Here is a 12780-nt window from a genome sequence, read left to right as displayed (position 1 = left end):
TATTCACCCTCTTAAAATCCATTTGCAGAGTAAGGGGAAATTTTGAAAAAGTTGAAATGTGTACACTTAAGTAAGTTCATGACCAATAGATCATTTTAAAAAAGTTCATGAAACTAATAGATACATTTCAAATAGTGAATTTGTCATTTTAAACAAGTCCAGAGGTTAATAGAACCTTTTCAAAATACAAGGATAGTTAAAAAAAAAATCAGATAAATACATGGAGCTAAAGATGTATTAAAACTATTTTCATTATTTATATCATTTGGTATTCGATTTCTCATTTTATATTTGTGTTTTGATAAACAGGTCTTGGATGGAGGGGAGTGACGAAATATTTTTGGATACTGAATGTTGTGCAATGAGTTTTCGACTCCTTAGGCTAAATGGTTATCAAGTTTCTTCAGGTTCGTTTTTCAAAACTTCTTTTCCATTTCATGTGGACTTTATGGATAAATGCTCTCTTAAACATAATTACACACGTAGTGCTCCACTAACCACAACAAAATATAATTTTTATTTGATTTCAACATTGTAAAGAAATCGGATGAAAATCGTTTGATCTCTTCATCACCTATATGACTCGAGCAATAATACTCTAGTTATGTTTTTGTCATCTTTTCACAAGAAAGTCAGACATTCTTTGTTCGATTTTCTATTACAAGAAAGTCGGACAAAGATTGTCCGATTTCCACATGGGAGAAGAACTCCCACCCAAAAGCAGGAGAATGGTGCTGCTTTTGGAATGACTTCCAATAAGAAGTCGGATAAATTTTGTCTGACTTCCTTATAATAGGTAATCAGACAAAGATTGTCCGACTTCCTTGTGGGAAGAACGACAAAAATGTAACCCCTACGTAGATGGTGAAGAAATCATACGGTTTTTATCTAATTTCTTTACAATTATGAAATCGAATGAAAATCGTCCGACTTCGCTGTAGTTAGTAAATCACTACGTGTGTAACTATGTTTAACCGGACAACAAAAAGTCGAACAATCTTTGTCCAACTTCCTTATTTTAGATGTTGGACAAAACCGTAACCCGAGCATTATTACTCATTTTACGTATGATATGAGATAATCTTTGTCTGTCTTCTTTGTAAATTTAAAATCCGATAAACTTTATGTGATTTGACTTTATCATGAGCATTATTTCTAACTAGATAATTATGGGATGGATGATTTATTTTATTTTGTTCAACTGTTGCAGAGGTATTAGGTGATTATGACAGCAAAGAACATTTGATGCATTCGTACAATAATGACACCAAGTCTATTCTTGAGTTATACAAAGCTTCACAGACTTCAATCTTCCAAATTGAACCTATTCTTGATAGAATTCAACAATGGACAGCTTCTCATCTTCAACATGCATTGTTAAGCGGGTCAATTCAAGAACAGAGTCTCCAAGCAGAGGTGAGTATGGAAACTTCTCATTAATAGCATTCCCGCATTTTGTGATTGTTTTCATGTTTGTTTTGTATACGTGTTTGTTTTCGTTTAAAAGTTGTTTTATAAAGGTTATGTTTTACAAATAACGTAACGTTTTCCATGTATGTGTGTGTTTTCTTGTTCATGTCCAGAGCTTTAAATGTTCCCATTTCAGGTGGATTATGCCCTCAAACATCCTTATGCAAGCTTGGAACGAATTGAGAGCAAACAATACATTAACAATTACAACATTGATAATACTTCACTCCATAAAACATCCTATAGGTAAATTTCATTTTCCAATTAATAGATTATCATTGAATAGTTAGAATAAATGCTCTAGGAGTATTATTTCACCTTGATTGTTCGATTACAAGTAATGCTCATAACATTGCTCTGTAAACTAGAATGTAATCGAATAAAGATTATCTGATTTTTATATTGCTAAGAAATCAGACAAATATTTCGCTTCTTCTCATCCTACGTAACTCGAGCAATAATGCTAGGGTTACAGTTTTATACCACCTAAAAGCATCACGGAGAAGTGTGCTGCTTTTGGAAGACTTCCGAGAAGGAAGTCGGACAAAACTATAACTCGAGAATTATTATTCGATTACGTATGATGTGAAGAAGTCGGACAATCTTTATCCGACTTCTTTGCACCTTTAAAATCAGTTAATCTTTATCCGATTTCACCCTAGTTTACGGAGCACTATCACGAGCATTTTTTTAACCGGACAATCAACGTGAAATAATGCTCTAATAGAGCATTATCTAGAGCATTTATTCAAATAGTTAAAACAACATACTAAACCTTGATGTTTTGTAGGTTTTTGGGCATTGATAACAGAGATCTTGTGGCGTATTCATCCAAAGATTTCAATTTTTGTCAAGCCATTCATCAAAAAGAACTTGAGCATCTAGAGGGGTACTTAAATCTCTTCTTTAACATATTTTATTGGATAAATAACTTATTAGTCCGTATATTTTTTCCTAACACACTGTTAAGTCTTTGTATTTAAAAAATACACTTTTTAGTCCTTAATTTTTCTTCTATTTAATATTTTAGTCCCTCAAATATTTGAATTAATAAACAGTTTAATCTCCTATTAGAGACTAATCTATTACATAGAACAAAAGTTAAGGACTGAACAATGTATATTAAAATACTATGACTAAATAATGTATTAGATAAAAAAAATATGGGGACTAATAAATTATTTTCCCTATTTTATTTTGAAAAAATGTAAATAATCTCATACTTACCATATGTAAAATGCAGATGGGTGAAAAAATATGAGATAAATAGTTTGAAATTCGCGAGGCAGAAGGTTCGATACGCGTATTTTGCCATCGCGGCCGATATTTTCCAACCTCATGTGACCGATGCTCGAGTCGCTTGGACTCAAAATTCAGTTCTGACCACAGTTCTTGATGATTTCTTTGACTTTGCTGGTTCCATGGAAGAACTACTAAATCTATTAGATTTGGTTGAGAGGTATATATAATTAGAAAAGTTCTCAACTGATAAAAGGAAAAATATAATATTTTAGAATTTAATTATGAAAATAAAGTAAAAATAGTTTTTTTTTTACATTTTTTGAAGCAAAATCAATAATTCAACTCTTATAATCAATATCTTCAAGCAAATCATGCTTAACAAATAATAAAGCTAATTCATTTAATCTTCCTTACGAAATGGTTAATCGTAAATATGATTCAAGTAACTTTAATTTTAAAAATATCCTTTCTGCATATGCAAATAATATCATATTTATAAGCAATAACGCATTTGAAAAACAATCAAATCGTTTCAAATAACTCAATATCTCAATAGTAGTTTTTATCTCTTTTAGTAAAATAGTTTGTAAACTTGAAACAAATCTTCACTATCAATATCACAAGAATCTTTATATATAATGTCCTCAATATTTAAAGGCCTTGTGCAATCGTACTTCTTACACAATATATAATTTAACAAGAATATTAATATATATGCAGATGGGACGATCACTCAGCTATTGGATTCAAGTCCAAAGACGTTGAAATACTCTTCAATGCAATATATGGCACAATTAATGAAACTGCGGCCAAAGCTCAAATACAACAGGGGAGATGTGTCAAAAGTCACTTAATTGATATTGTAAGTCATTTTTTTATCTTCAAATTAGATATTAGTACGAGCGTTGTTGACAAAAAATAACGTTGATGAACAGTGGATCGCATTGATAAGGAGTGAGCTGATGGAGGCAGAATGGGCAGAAAACAAAACAGTTCCAACCATGTATGAATATTCAACCAACGGACACGTCTCGTTTGCATTGGGACCGGTGGTTCAAATCCCACTTTACTTCATGGGGCATCAGTTGTCGGAGAAAGTCATACACACTCAAGAATACAATAACCTACTCATGCACGTGAGTATGATCGGGAGACTCACAAATGATGAAGTCTCTGTTAAGGTATGTAAATCATCTTAAATTCTATTACAATCTCGATCCACTCGACTTATAGAGAAAAGAGAATTACAGAGAAAGAGAATATGAAAAATTTGCCTGAAATTGTCTAACTACTTAACATATATACAACAGATCCTTAACAACCTAAAGACTAAAATATCCTTTAGACTAAAATACCCTTTGTATTCAAATTATATTACAATTATATTCATATTACCTCCCCTCAAGTGGAGTACATATAGTTAAAACTCCAAGCATACTAATAAAAGACTGAAAAAGTTTTGTTGGAAAAGCTTTAGTAAGAACATCAGCTAACTAATTTGTTGTTGAAATTGCTAGCAGACGAATCATATTTTGAAGTTTTCTCTAATAAAATGGCAGTCTAAATCTATGTGTTTGGTCCTTTCATGAAATATACAGTTGTTGGTAAGATAAATGGTAGATTGATTTTCACATAACAAAGGAATAGGTTGTCTATGATTTATTTGCAATGGTTGTAAGATGTAGAACAACCATTGAATTTCTGTAGTTACTTAAGTCATGACTTGTACTCACCTTCTGTGGAAGATCTTCAAATTGTTGCTTGTTTCTTGATTTTCTAGGACTTAATGATGATTGTCTTAAAAAGACACAAAAACCAGTAATAGACCTTCTAGTATCAACAAATGTTGCTCAATCAGCATCTGAGAAAGCTTTCAAAGCTAATTTAGATTTGGAAGAGTAGAATAGTCCTTTTTCTAGGTTTCCTTTGATATATAGTGGAACGCTTCTAGTTACCTGTAAGTGAATGTTAGTAGGTTTTGCCAAAAATCGACTCAAAGTATTCACTGAATAAGTGATATATAATCTTGTATTCGTTAGGTAAATAAGCCTACCAATGAGTCTTCTATAAGTTGTTGGATTAGTCAATGGTATCCCAACCTAAAATTGTCTAACTACATAACAACCTAAAGACTAAAATACCCTTTGTATTTAAACTATATTACAATTATATTCCTATATGATTAGGAGAATCACAAATGATCAAGTGTCCATTAAGATATATAAATCAAAGAAAATCTATTATAATCATGGTTCACTGGATTTATCAATAAAAATTTGATAATGTGTTTATTGTGGATGTGCAGAGAGAAGGCGCACAAGGGAAACTAAACAGTGTGTCATTACAAGTAGCACTTAGTCGAGGATCGACGACTGAAGAAGAGGCATAAGCACATGTATCGAGACTGATAGAAAGTCATAGAAGAGAGTTGTTGAGAATGGTAGTAGATAAAAAGGATAGTTTGATACCAAGAAGTTGCAAAGACTTGTTTTGGACAATGAGTAAAGTATTGCATCTTTTCTACATGACCGATGATGCCTACTCTTCTCCGAGCAAGATGGTCAGTGCAGTTGACGCCATTATCGATCAACCAATCATTTTCCCGACTTATTGATTATTGATCTCATTTGATACTAAGATGTTGCAAAGACTTGCATCTTTTCTACATGACTGCCGATGTCTACTCTTCACCGAGCAAGATGGTTAGTGCAGTCAACGCCATTATCGATCAATCTAAAATCTTCCCGATTTATTAATCGTCGATCTCATTTATTAATTCAACTCAAACCAACTCAGCTACTTACTATTCTTATTTTCCAAATACACACCTAACCATTTTCTTTCATTTCTCTTCTTATTTTGTTGTTTAATTAGTTGCATACCCTTTATGAAAGGAATATGTAAACATTAATCAATTATCAATTTCTTTGAATTTTGAAACAATAAAAAATTACAGTTCAACTACTGCAAAGTACCAAATACATATACAAGATTGTAAAAAATGTTAGACATTAGTCAGGCGGACATGACCTTCGAGAATTAGTCGGGAATTAATCAGATTTTTATTTTTATATTTTTTATTTTTAAATCAATAAAATTGTTATATAAATTCAATTGAAATATATATTATAAAATATCAAAATACATATATTTGTAACATATATCTTTAAAAATGTGCAAACATCAATATTTCAACAACAATATCGTTGAAACAATTCAAATAAATAAAATAAAATGTCCACAAGTAATATAATTTACTAAAAGTTATTGAAAAATTTCTTTAAAGTCTTAAACTATATTATGAAAACAAACAGAGAATTCAATTAAACCAAAATATTCAAAAATAATAAACAAAATTCACGAATAACCATGCGACAATGTTCAAAAATGAATTATAATAAAGCAAATAATAATAATAAATATTTTTATTCATCGTCACTTAGACGGTGCCTAAACGGCTAAAAATCAACTAGGGACCAAAAAAACTTCAAGAGAAACTAATCAGAGAAAATCAAAGCCGGTTTTCTATTTTAGACAGAGCCGACATGGTACAGGCACCTTGGTTTTGAACAGTCTGTATGTACATGGACATTACTTTTCAAATCCACAAGTAATCCATGATGAATTTTTATTTGGGGAAAAAACATTATGAGACGTGATTATTCATATAATTTTGGTTGACTCAGTTAGATAATATTTCATGTCAATATAGGGTAAATTAAACCCATGGCCACTGAACTTTACACATTTTAATATTGTGGCTACTGAATTTCAATTCTTAACGGTATAGTCATTAAATTTTATACTTTTTAACACATGTAGCCACTCAACGCCTCAAAACGACTGTTGATGGCCATACAATAAAAAAAATTGAAGAGTTAATGATATTCTAAAAAACTTTAATTCTTGCAAATTTTCATTTTGAGGTAATTTAGGTGAATTTTTAGAGAGAAAAAGCTCCAAAAAGGGTGATTTTGGAAAATAAAAAATGTGCTTTCATGGTAAATGTCAAACAACATTAATTTTTGAATATTTTCATTTTGAGGTTGATAACGGTCATTTTGACGAGTTAGTTAAAGTTGAGTAGTCACCGATGTTAAAAAGTGTAAAGTTCAGTAGCCATACCATTAAGAATTGAAGTTTAGTGGCCACAATAATAAAATAAGTAAAGTTAAGTGCCATCACTCTACCAAGAGCTCGTTTATCGAGGAAGCGCTGAATCTTGGATTCCAACAGGTCTTCGACTTCCTAGAGGGCCATGCCTTAGATCGACACTCCGACGGCGGGTAGCTGGGGCCCGGACATGAATGTGGAAGCCGCTGGGGGTTCGGTAAAGGTGCTGCCGCAGGCTCCGAGCCCCTAAGCTTCCTAAGCGGGTAGAGACTACCGCAGTCCCGGTGTCAACCTTGAGGAACTGCCAAATTTATATGTTTTCCTTTTGGAGGTTTCTCTGTTGATCAATGATCTTAATTTGGGCGATCGTCTGCACTGCTTATGTAACTTGAAACCTGCATGTGACGTTGACGGGCTGAGCGGTGCTACAGGCTTCCTCCTCTCCTGGCTCCACCTCTTCTAGTATGGGGCTAAATTCATCGGTGCGACCACAGAGTTCATCGATGGTTCCTCTTGTCCGCGGGTGAAGGTTCTCGCGGTGGTCACTAGCATCTCCTTCAGTGGAGTCGTCTATGGTGGGTTTTCGTCATCTCCAATTTAATGTAAATGTGGGATAACGATTGGCCTTTGGGATCGAGTGACTTCTCTGTGCAGGGAGCGGTCCCTGGGAACATTCCGACACCCAAGTTAGGTTTGGAAAAGATAGAGAGATATTGTAATAAGTAAGAGAGAGAAAGTAATCAGACCTCTTATTGGTGGTTTGGGGAGTTCCTTTTATAGATGGGAAGCACCTCCTTAGTTGGCTCTGAACCTAAAAGGAAGTTGAGTTGGGTTGAGCCTGACCCGTATCCTTTATCATTAAGTAAAGTCCTAAAAAAGCCTTTATACCTTCCATTTTTTGTCAGACTGGTATTTATAAAAAAAAAAAAAAATGTTAAAATGAGGACTGAAGTTTTTGTTTGTGACTAGGAGATTACCGATGTTTTTTCTTTACTAAAAACCAATGTTTTCAGAACCGGACCGGACATCGAACCGGATTTATATTTGGGTCAGGGGTCACTTGGTTCAACCAAATGACTCGGAATGGTCGAACCAGATGACGTAATAAATAATTAAATAAAAAAAATAATATTTATTAATTATATATATATTAATTATATAAAAAATACTTTAAAAACCTTAGCAAAAAAAATTCATTATCTAATGTATGCATACTTCAACAACAACAGTAGCAGCACCAAAAATTTACTTCAACAACACAAAAACACCATCAACAAAAAAATTTATGTAATATGCTGCACTTCAACAACATTAGTTTTTGTCTTTTTTTTTCATATGGTTTGTTTTTTTTGGAATTGGAAGAGTTTATTACGTTTAATTAGTTTTTGTCTTTTTTTTTCATATATAATTAAAAAACCGGAGTCAATCCGGTTCCCGGTCCGACCGCCGGTTCCCGGGTTGACACCGGTTTTACACGGGCTGTTGTAATTTCATAAACCCACATCCACCCAACCGGGACAGCAATCCGGTTCTCGGTCCGGTCGGTTCGACCGGCACGTCCGGTCCGGTTCTGAAAACATTGCTAAAAACAATGACCTTAAAATTAAAATCAGCGATGATGACTTCAAAATTGAAAAATTCAAAAACTTGATAACATTCTAAACAATTTTAATTCTTCAACTTTTTAGTTTTGATATCATTTACGTGTTGTTTGGTAAGAAGAGAGAAAGTGAATATTTAGAGAGAAATTTTCGAAAAAGATGATTTTGAAAAATAAAAAAATTTGATTGTATAATAAATGTGGTACTAAACAACTTTAATTTTTAGAATTTTTTATTTTGAAGTCGTTAACAATCAATTTTATAGTGTCAAATTAAAATATTATTTCATTTAGCAAAACAAAAACTTTAGATCCCGTTTAGACAAAATGTTTTTTGCAAATATTATTTTGACAAAAAATGAAAACACAATGTTTTTTTCTACTTTATCCTTACAAAATTTGAAGAATTAAATTTGATCAGAATATCATTAACTCTTAAAAAAAATTACTCTTAAAAACTTTAGTTTGAGGCATTGATAAAGTTTAGTGGATGTGATATTAAAATTTGTAAAATTAAATGATTTTTATATTAGTTATAAAACTTAATAGTCATACAGTGAAATTGATTAAAGTTCGAGTGTAATTTACCCGCACCATAAACACCTTATCTAATTGTCCATCATCTATTTTCATGACAAATGAAAACGACAAGTAGTTTGACTTCTTGTTTCTTGACAAATGAAAACAACAAGTAGTCATACTGCGGGTACAATTAACCATGTGAATTGTTCAATACCGCTCCCAAATTACCTCTTATCGTCCCATTTGGACTTTTTTGCCCTTCTCATAATTTTGATAAAAAAACTAAAAATTCTTTCTCTAAAATCACAAAATCGAACAATAATAATTGAAATTATGAAAATAATTGATATGCGACAATTTGAATCCCGAAAATGGATGATTATGAGTCGGAAACAATAAAATTTACATTTTTTTCTCAAAAAAATCATGAACATAATGCATATTTTTTGTGACGATTAGCATGTTTCGTCACAAAAAATTCGATAATTTTGTATTTTCCGTCGCTAAAAAGTCTACGATTGTGCCTAACGCCAATTTAGGTCTAGATGGGTGCCAGATCCGCCCAGCCAATGGGCTGGGCGGATCCATCACCCGTCCCACCACTGGGATGGGCGGATGCTGAATCCCCCCATCCCAGTGGTGGGACGGGTGCTGGATCCGCCCCGTCCCACCTAGACCTAAATTAGCGTTTTTTTCTTCCAAAAGGGCAAAATTGTTCAAATTGGGACGGTAAGAGGTAATTTGAAGGCGGTAAGTAGTAACACCCTTTTGTTGGTATTTGTTTTATCAATTCAATTATTTCCTTTATCTTCTTTTAGTTTTTGGTTTACCCTTAAGGTTTTCCATTCCCTTTCTGACCTCACTCACTAATTTAAACATCTACTCTCCTTATAAAATTTCATTTTAGTCTCTATTTTATTTTTTATTTTTATTTTAGTCCATATATTTATTTATTTTTATTTATTTAATCATTGGATCAATTTCATTTTTAATCCTTATACTTATATATTATTTGTTCTCAAAAAATATTTTTGACTAATTTTTATTTTGATCTTTATATTTATTTATTTATATTTTTTATCCCTAGACTAATCTCACTTTTGATCCTTATACTTATTTGTTTTTATTTTTTATCTTGAAAAAAATTTTTGACAAATATTTTTCTTTTATCATATTATTCGGTTTTGGTATTTATTTTTAATTATTTTAAAATAATTATTTTATTTTTAAAATAGAATATTTATACATTTTCTTTAATTTATTTTATTTCTGTTTCTTCAGTTTCATCGTCTTTTGATTTTAATAGTTGAATAAATTGATTTTCATTCTTATATTTACATGTGATTAATTTATTTTTATTTTTTTTGGTAAGAAGGGAAGAAAAAAAAACAAACAAACAAAAACCTAACTCGGGATCAGTCTAGGAAGACTGACCCCAATCCTATCCTCAAGAAGAGAAGGTAACAGAAAAGAAGGAGGAACGGAAAGGGTAGAAACATCTAACATCCCCCCATGCCCAGCAGCTGCCAAGTGATCCGCCACGCGGTTTTGCTCCCTATAAATATGGGAGAAGGTAAGAGAATCGAAGGCAGGACGAAGCCTCAAGATGGCTTTAATGAGATTCTGACTCTTAAGACAAACAGCATGTCTATCCGAAATCCTGTTGATAGCCTCCAAATTGTCAGACTCCACCGAAAGTCTTTTAACACCCATGCGAATGGCGAGTTTAATGCCAGATAAGATCCCTCAGAGCTCCGTAATAAAGGAGGAGCCCGTACCTAAGTTATGGGTAAACCTAGCCAGCCAGGCGCCACCAGCATCCCGAAGAACTCCACCAGCAGCAATTCTGCCATTACTAAGGCAGGAGCCATCCGTATTCAACTTGACAACCCCTTCCCTGGGCTTCCTCCAACCAACTAACTGGACCTCTTTAACCGGGGAGGGGTGAACCAGGGGCTCTCCTTCAAAACTCTTTGTAATAACAGAGAGTTTTTTCGAGAAGTAAAACCGGAGGTCAGGAATAAAGACAGTCTTCTCAGCAAATAACTCTTCATTCCTCCATTTCCACATTTGGTGACAAATAATAGCGAAGAGAATAGCCCCGTGCTCCATACTGGCCAACAAATTTCCATTAACGCCTTCAGAGAACCAGTCAATATCAGAGAACCCCATAAAGGAAGGAAGGATGTGGTGAGGAAGGACCCCTTCCCAAACCTTTCTACTATTCGGGCAATCCCTCAAAGCATGGCACAAGGTTTTTACATGGCCGCTGCATCTGCTACAGGCACCAGATACAGCCAAGTGCCTTCTGTGTCTATCTGCATTCGTGAGGAGCCTGTCTTTGACTCCCAGCCATAGAAAACTCCTAATGCGGTAGGGGACTTTGAGGGCCCAAATGGACTTCCAAATTTCCAAAGGAGGATCAGCCCTATTAGGGGTAAAAGCTTCATAGGCCGATTTGCAAGAATAAGAACCATTATTAGTCAAGACCCAGCAGTGTCTGTCCTTATCCTCCTCCTGATTACTAATCTTCACACCTCTAATATTAAGGAGGGTCTCCAGGCTAAGAAAGGAGTCGAACTTAGACCAGATCCAATCTACATGTGATTAATTTATTAATATAGACACATGTATGTATATAAATTATTATTAAAAATAGAACTCTAGTTTATTACCTTATTTGAACCAAACAGTCACAAAAGAAATCATGGGTATATCATTCTCTCTATGGAACTGAAACAAACAGAGAAGAGAATTCAGGGTCATTTCATTCATTTCTCCTTGTTTCCCTTTCTTGATTCCATTCTGTTACCCTTGTGCGAACCAAACGGCCCCTTATATATTTTGGGTTGACTTTGTCAAACTTGACCGATAACGACCTCAAAATGAAAATTTTCAAGAATGAAATAATATTTTAAGCAATTTTAATTCTTCAATTTTTTTAAGGCTTGAGGTTATTTATGTGTTCTTTTTTAGGAGAGAGAAAGTGAATGTTTAGAGAGAGAAAACTACAAAAATGATTATTTTAAAAAATAAAAAATGTGGTTCCATAATAAATATGATACTAAAGAATTTTAATTCTTACCAAATTTCATTTTGAGATCGTTAGCGGCCAAATTTGACAAAATCAACCTAAAATGGCTAACGACGCTAACCACAAAGATTGTCTTGTAAAAAAACGCACAACAGATACCGCTCTACAAAAACGTGAAACCATAAGAATTTTATTTGAAATTGACCTTTTTTATTAAAATTATGTTTATTATTTTATTTTAACCATTTAAAGATCGGACGTGATAATTAAATAATTGGTCGAATAATAGTAAAATAATTTGTTTGAAAAGTAAAATTGATATTGCTCGGTAAGATTAGAGATAAAATTGTATTATTTGATATTTTAAGGGTAAATCTACACTTCTAAACCAACAATAACAATACGGATAAATTTGCAATTTATCCCTAAAAAAATTAGGGTAAATTCTACATGTAGCTACTGAATCTCACTCATTTTTACGGTATAATTACTAAACTTCAAAATGTAACATAAAAACAAACTAACTTTACACTTTCTAATATTACGGTCACTAAACTTTAACTAATGCCTCAAACTGATCATTAATGGTAGTGGCGGAATCAGGACCCCGGATGACCCGGGGCTCAAACATATCAGTAAAAAAAATTAAAATGTAAAAAAAAAATCGAAATTAACTATGCTGTTGACGGTAAATTTTCAAAGTCTAACCCGTTAGGGCTAGGCAAAATTTTTTTAGCCTCCTACGCATTAAAACTGTAAAAATGTTATCATTTTTTTAGAAACTAGCATTGAACTATAA

At 32.9% G+C, this 12780-nt stretch overlaps 1 pseudogene; it reads left to right on the top strand.

The window, feature by feature from the left end:
* The first annotated feature begins 220 nt into the window (after positions 1-220).
* LOC136233812 (ent-kaur-16-ene synthase, chloroplastic-like) lies at positions 221-5358 on the top strand (annotated as a pseudogene).
* Positions 5359-12780: the final 7422 nt, after the last annotated feature.

This window comes from Euphorbia lathyris, chromosome 6 (genome assembly GCF_963576675.1).
Source record: "Euphorbia lathyris chromosome 6, ddEupLath1.1, whole genome shotgun sequence".
Classification (NCBI taxonomy): Eukaryota; Viridiplantae; Streptophyta; class Magnoliopsida; order Malpighiales; family Euphorbiaceae; genus Euphorbia; species Euphorbia lathyris.
Note: the sequence above shows the minus strand (reverse complement) of the source record. Positions and strands in the feature narration are given on the sequence as shown.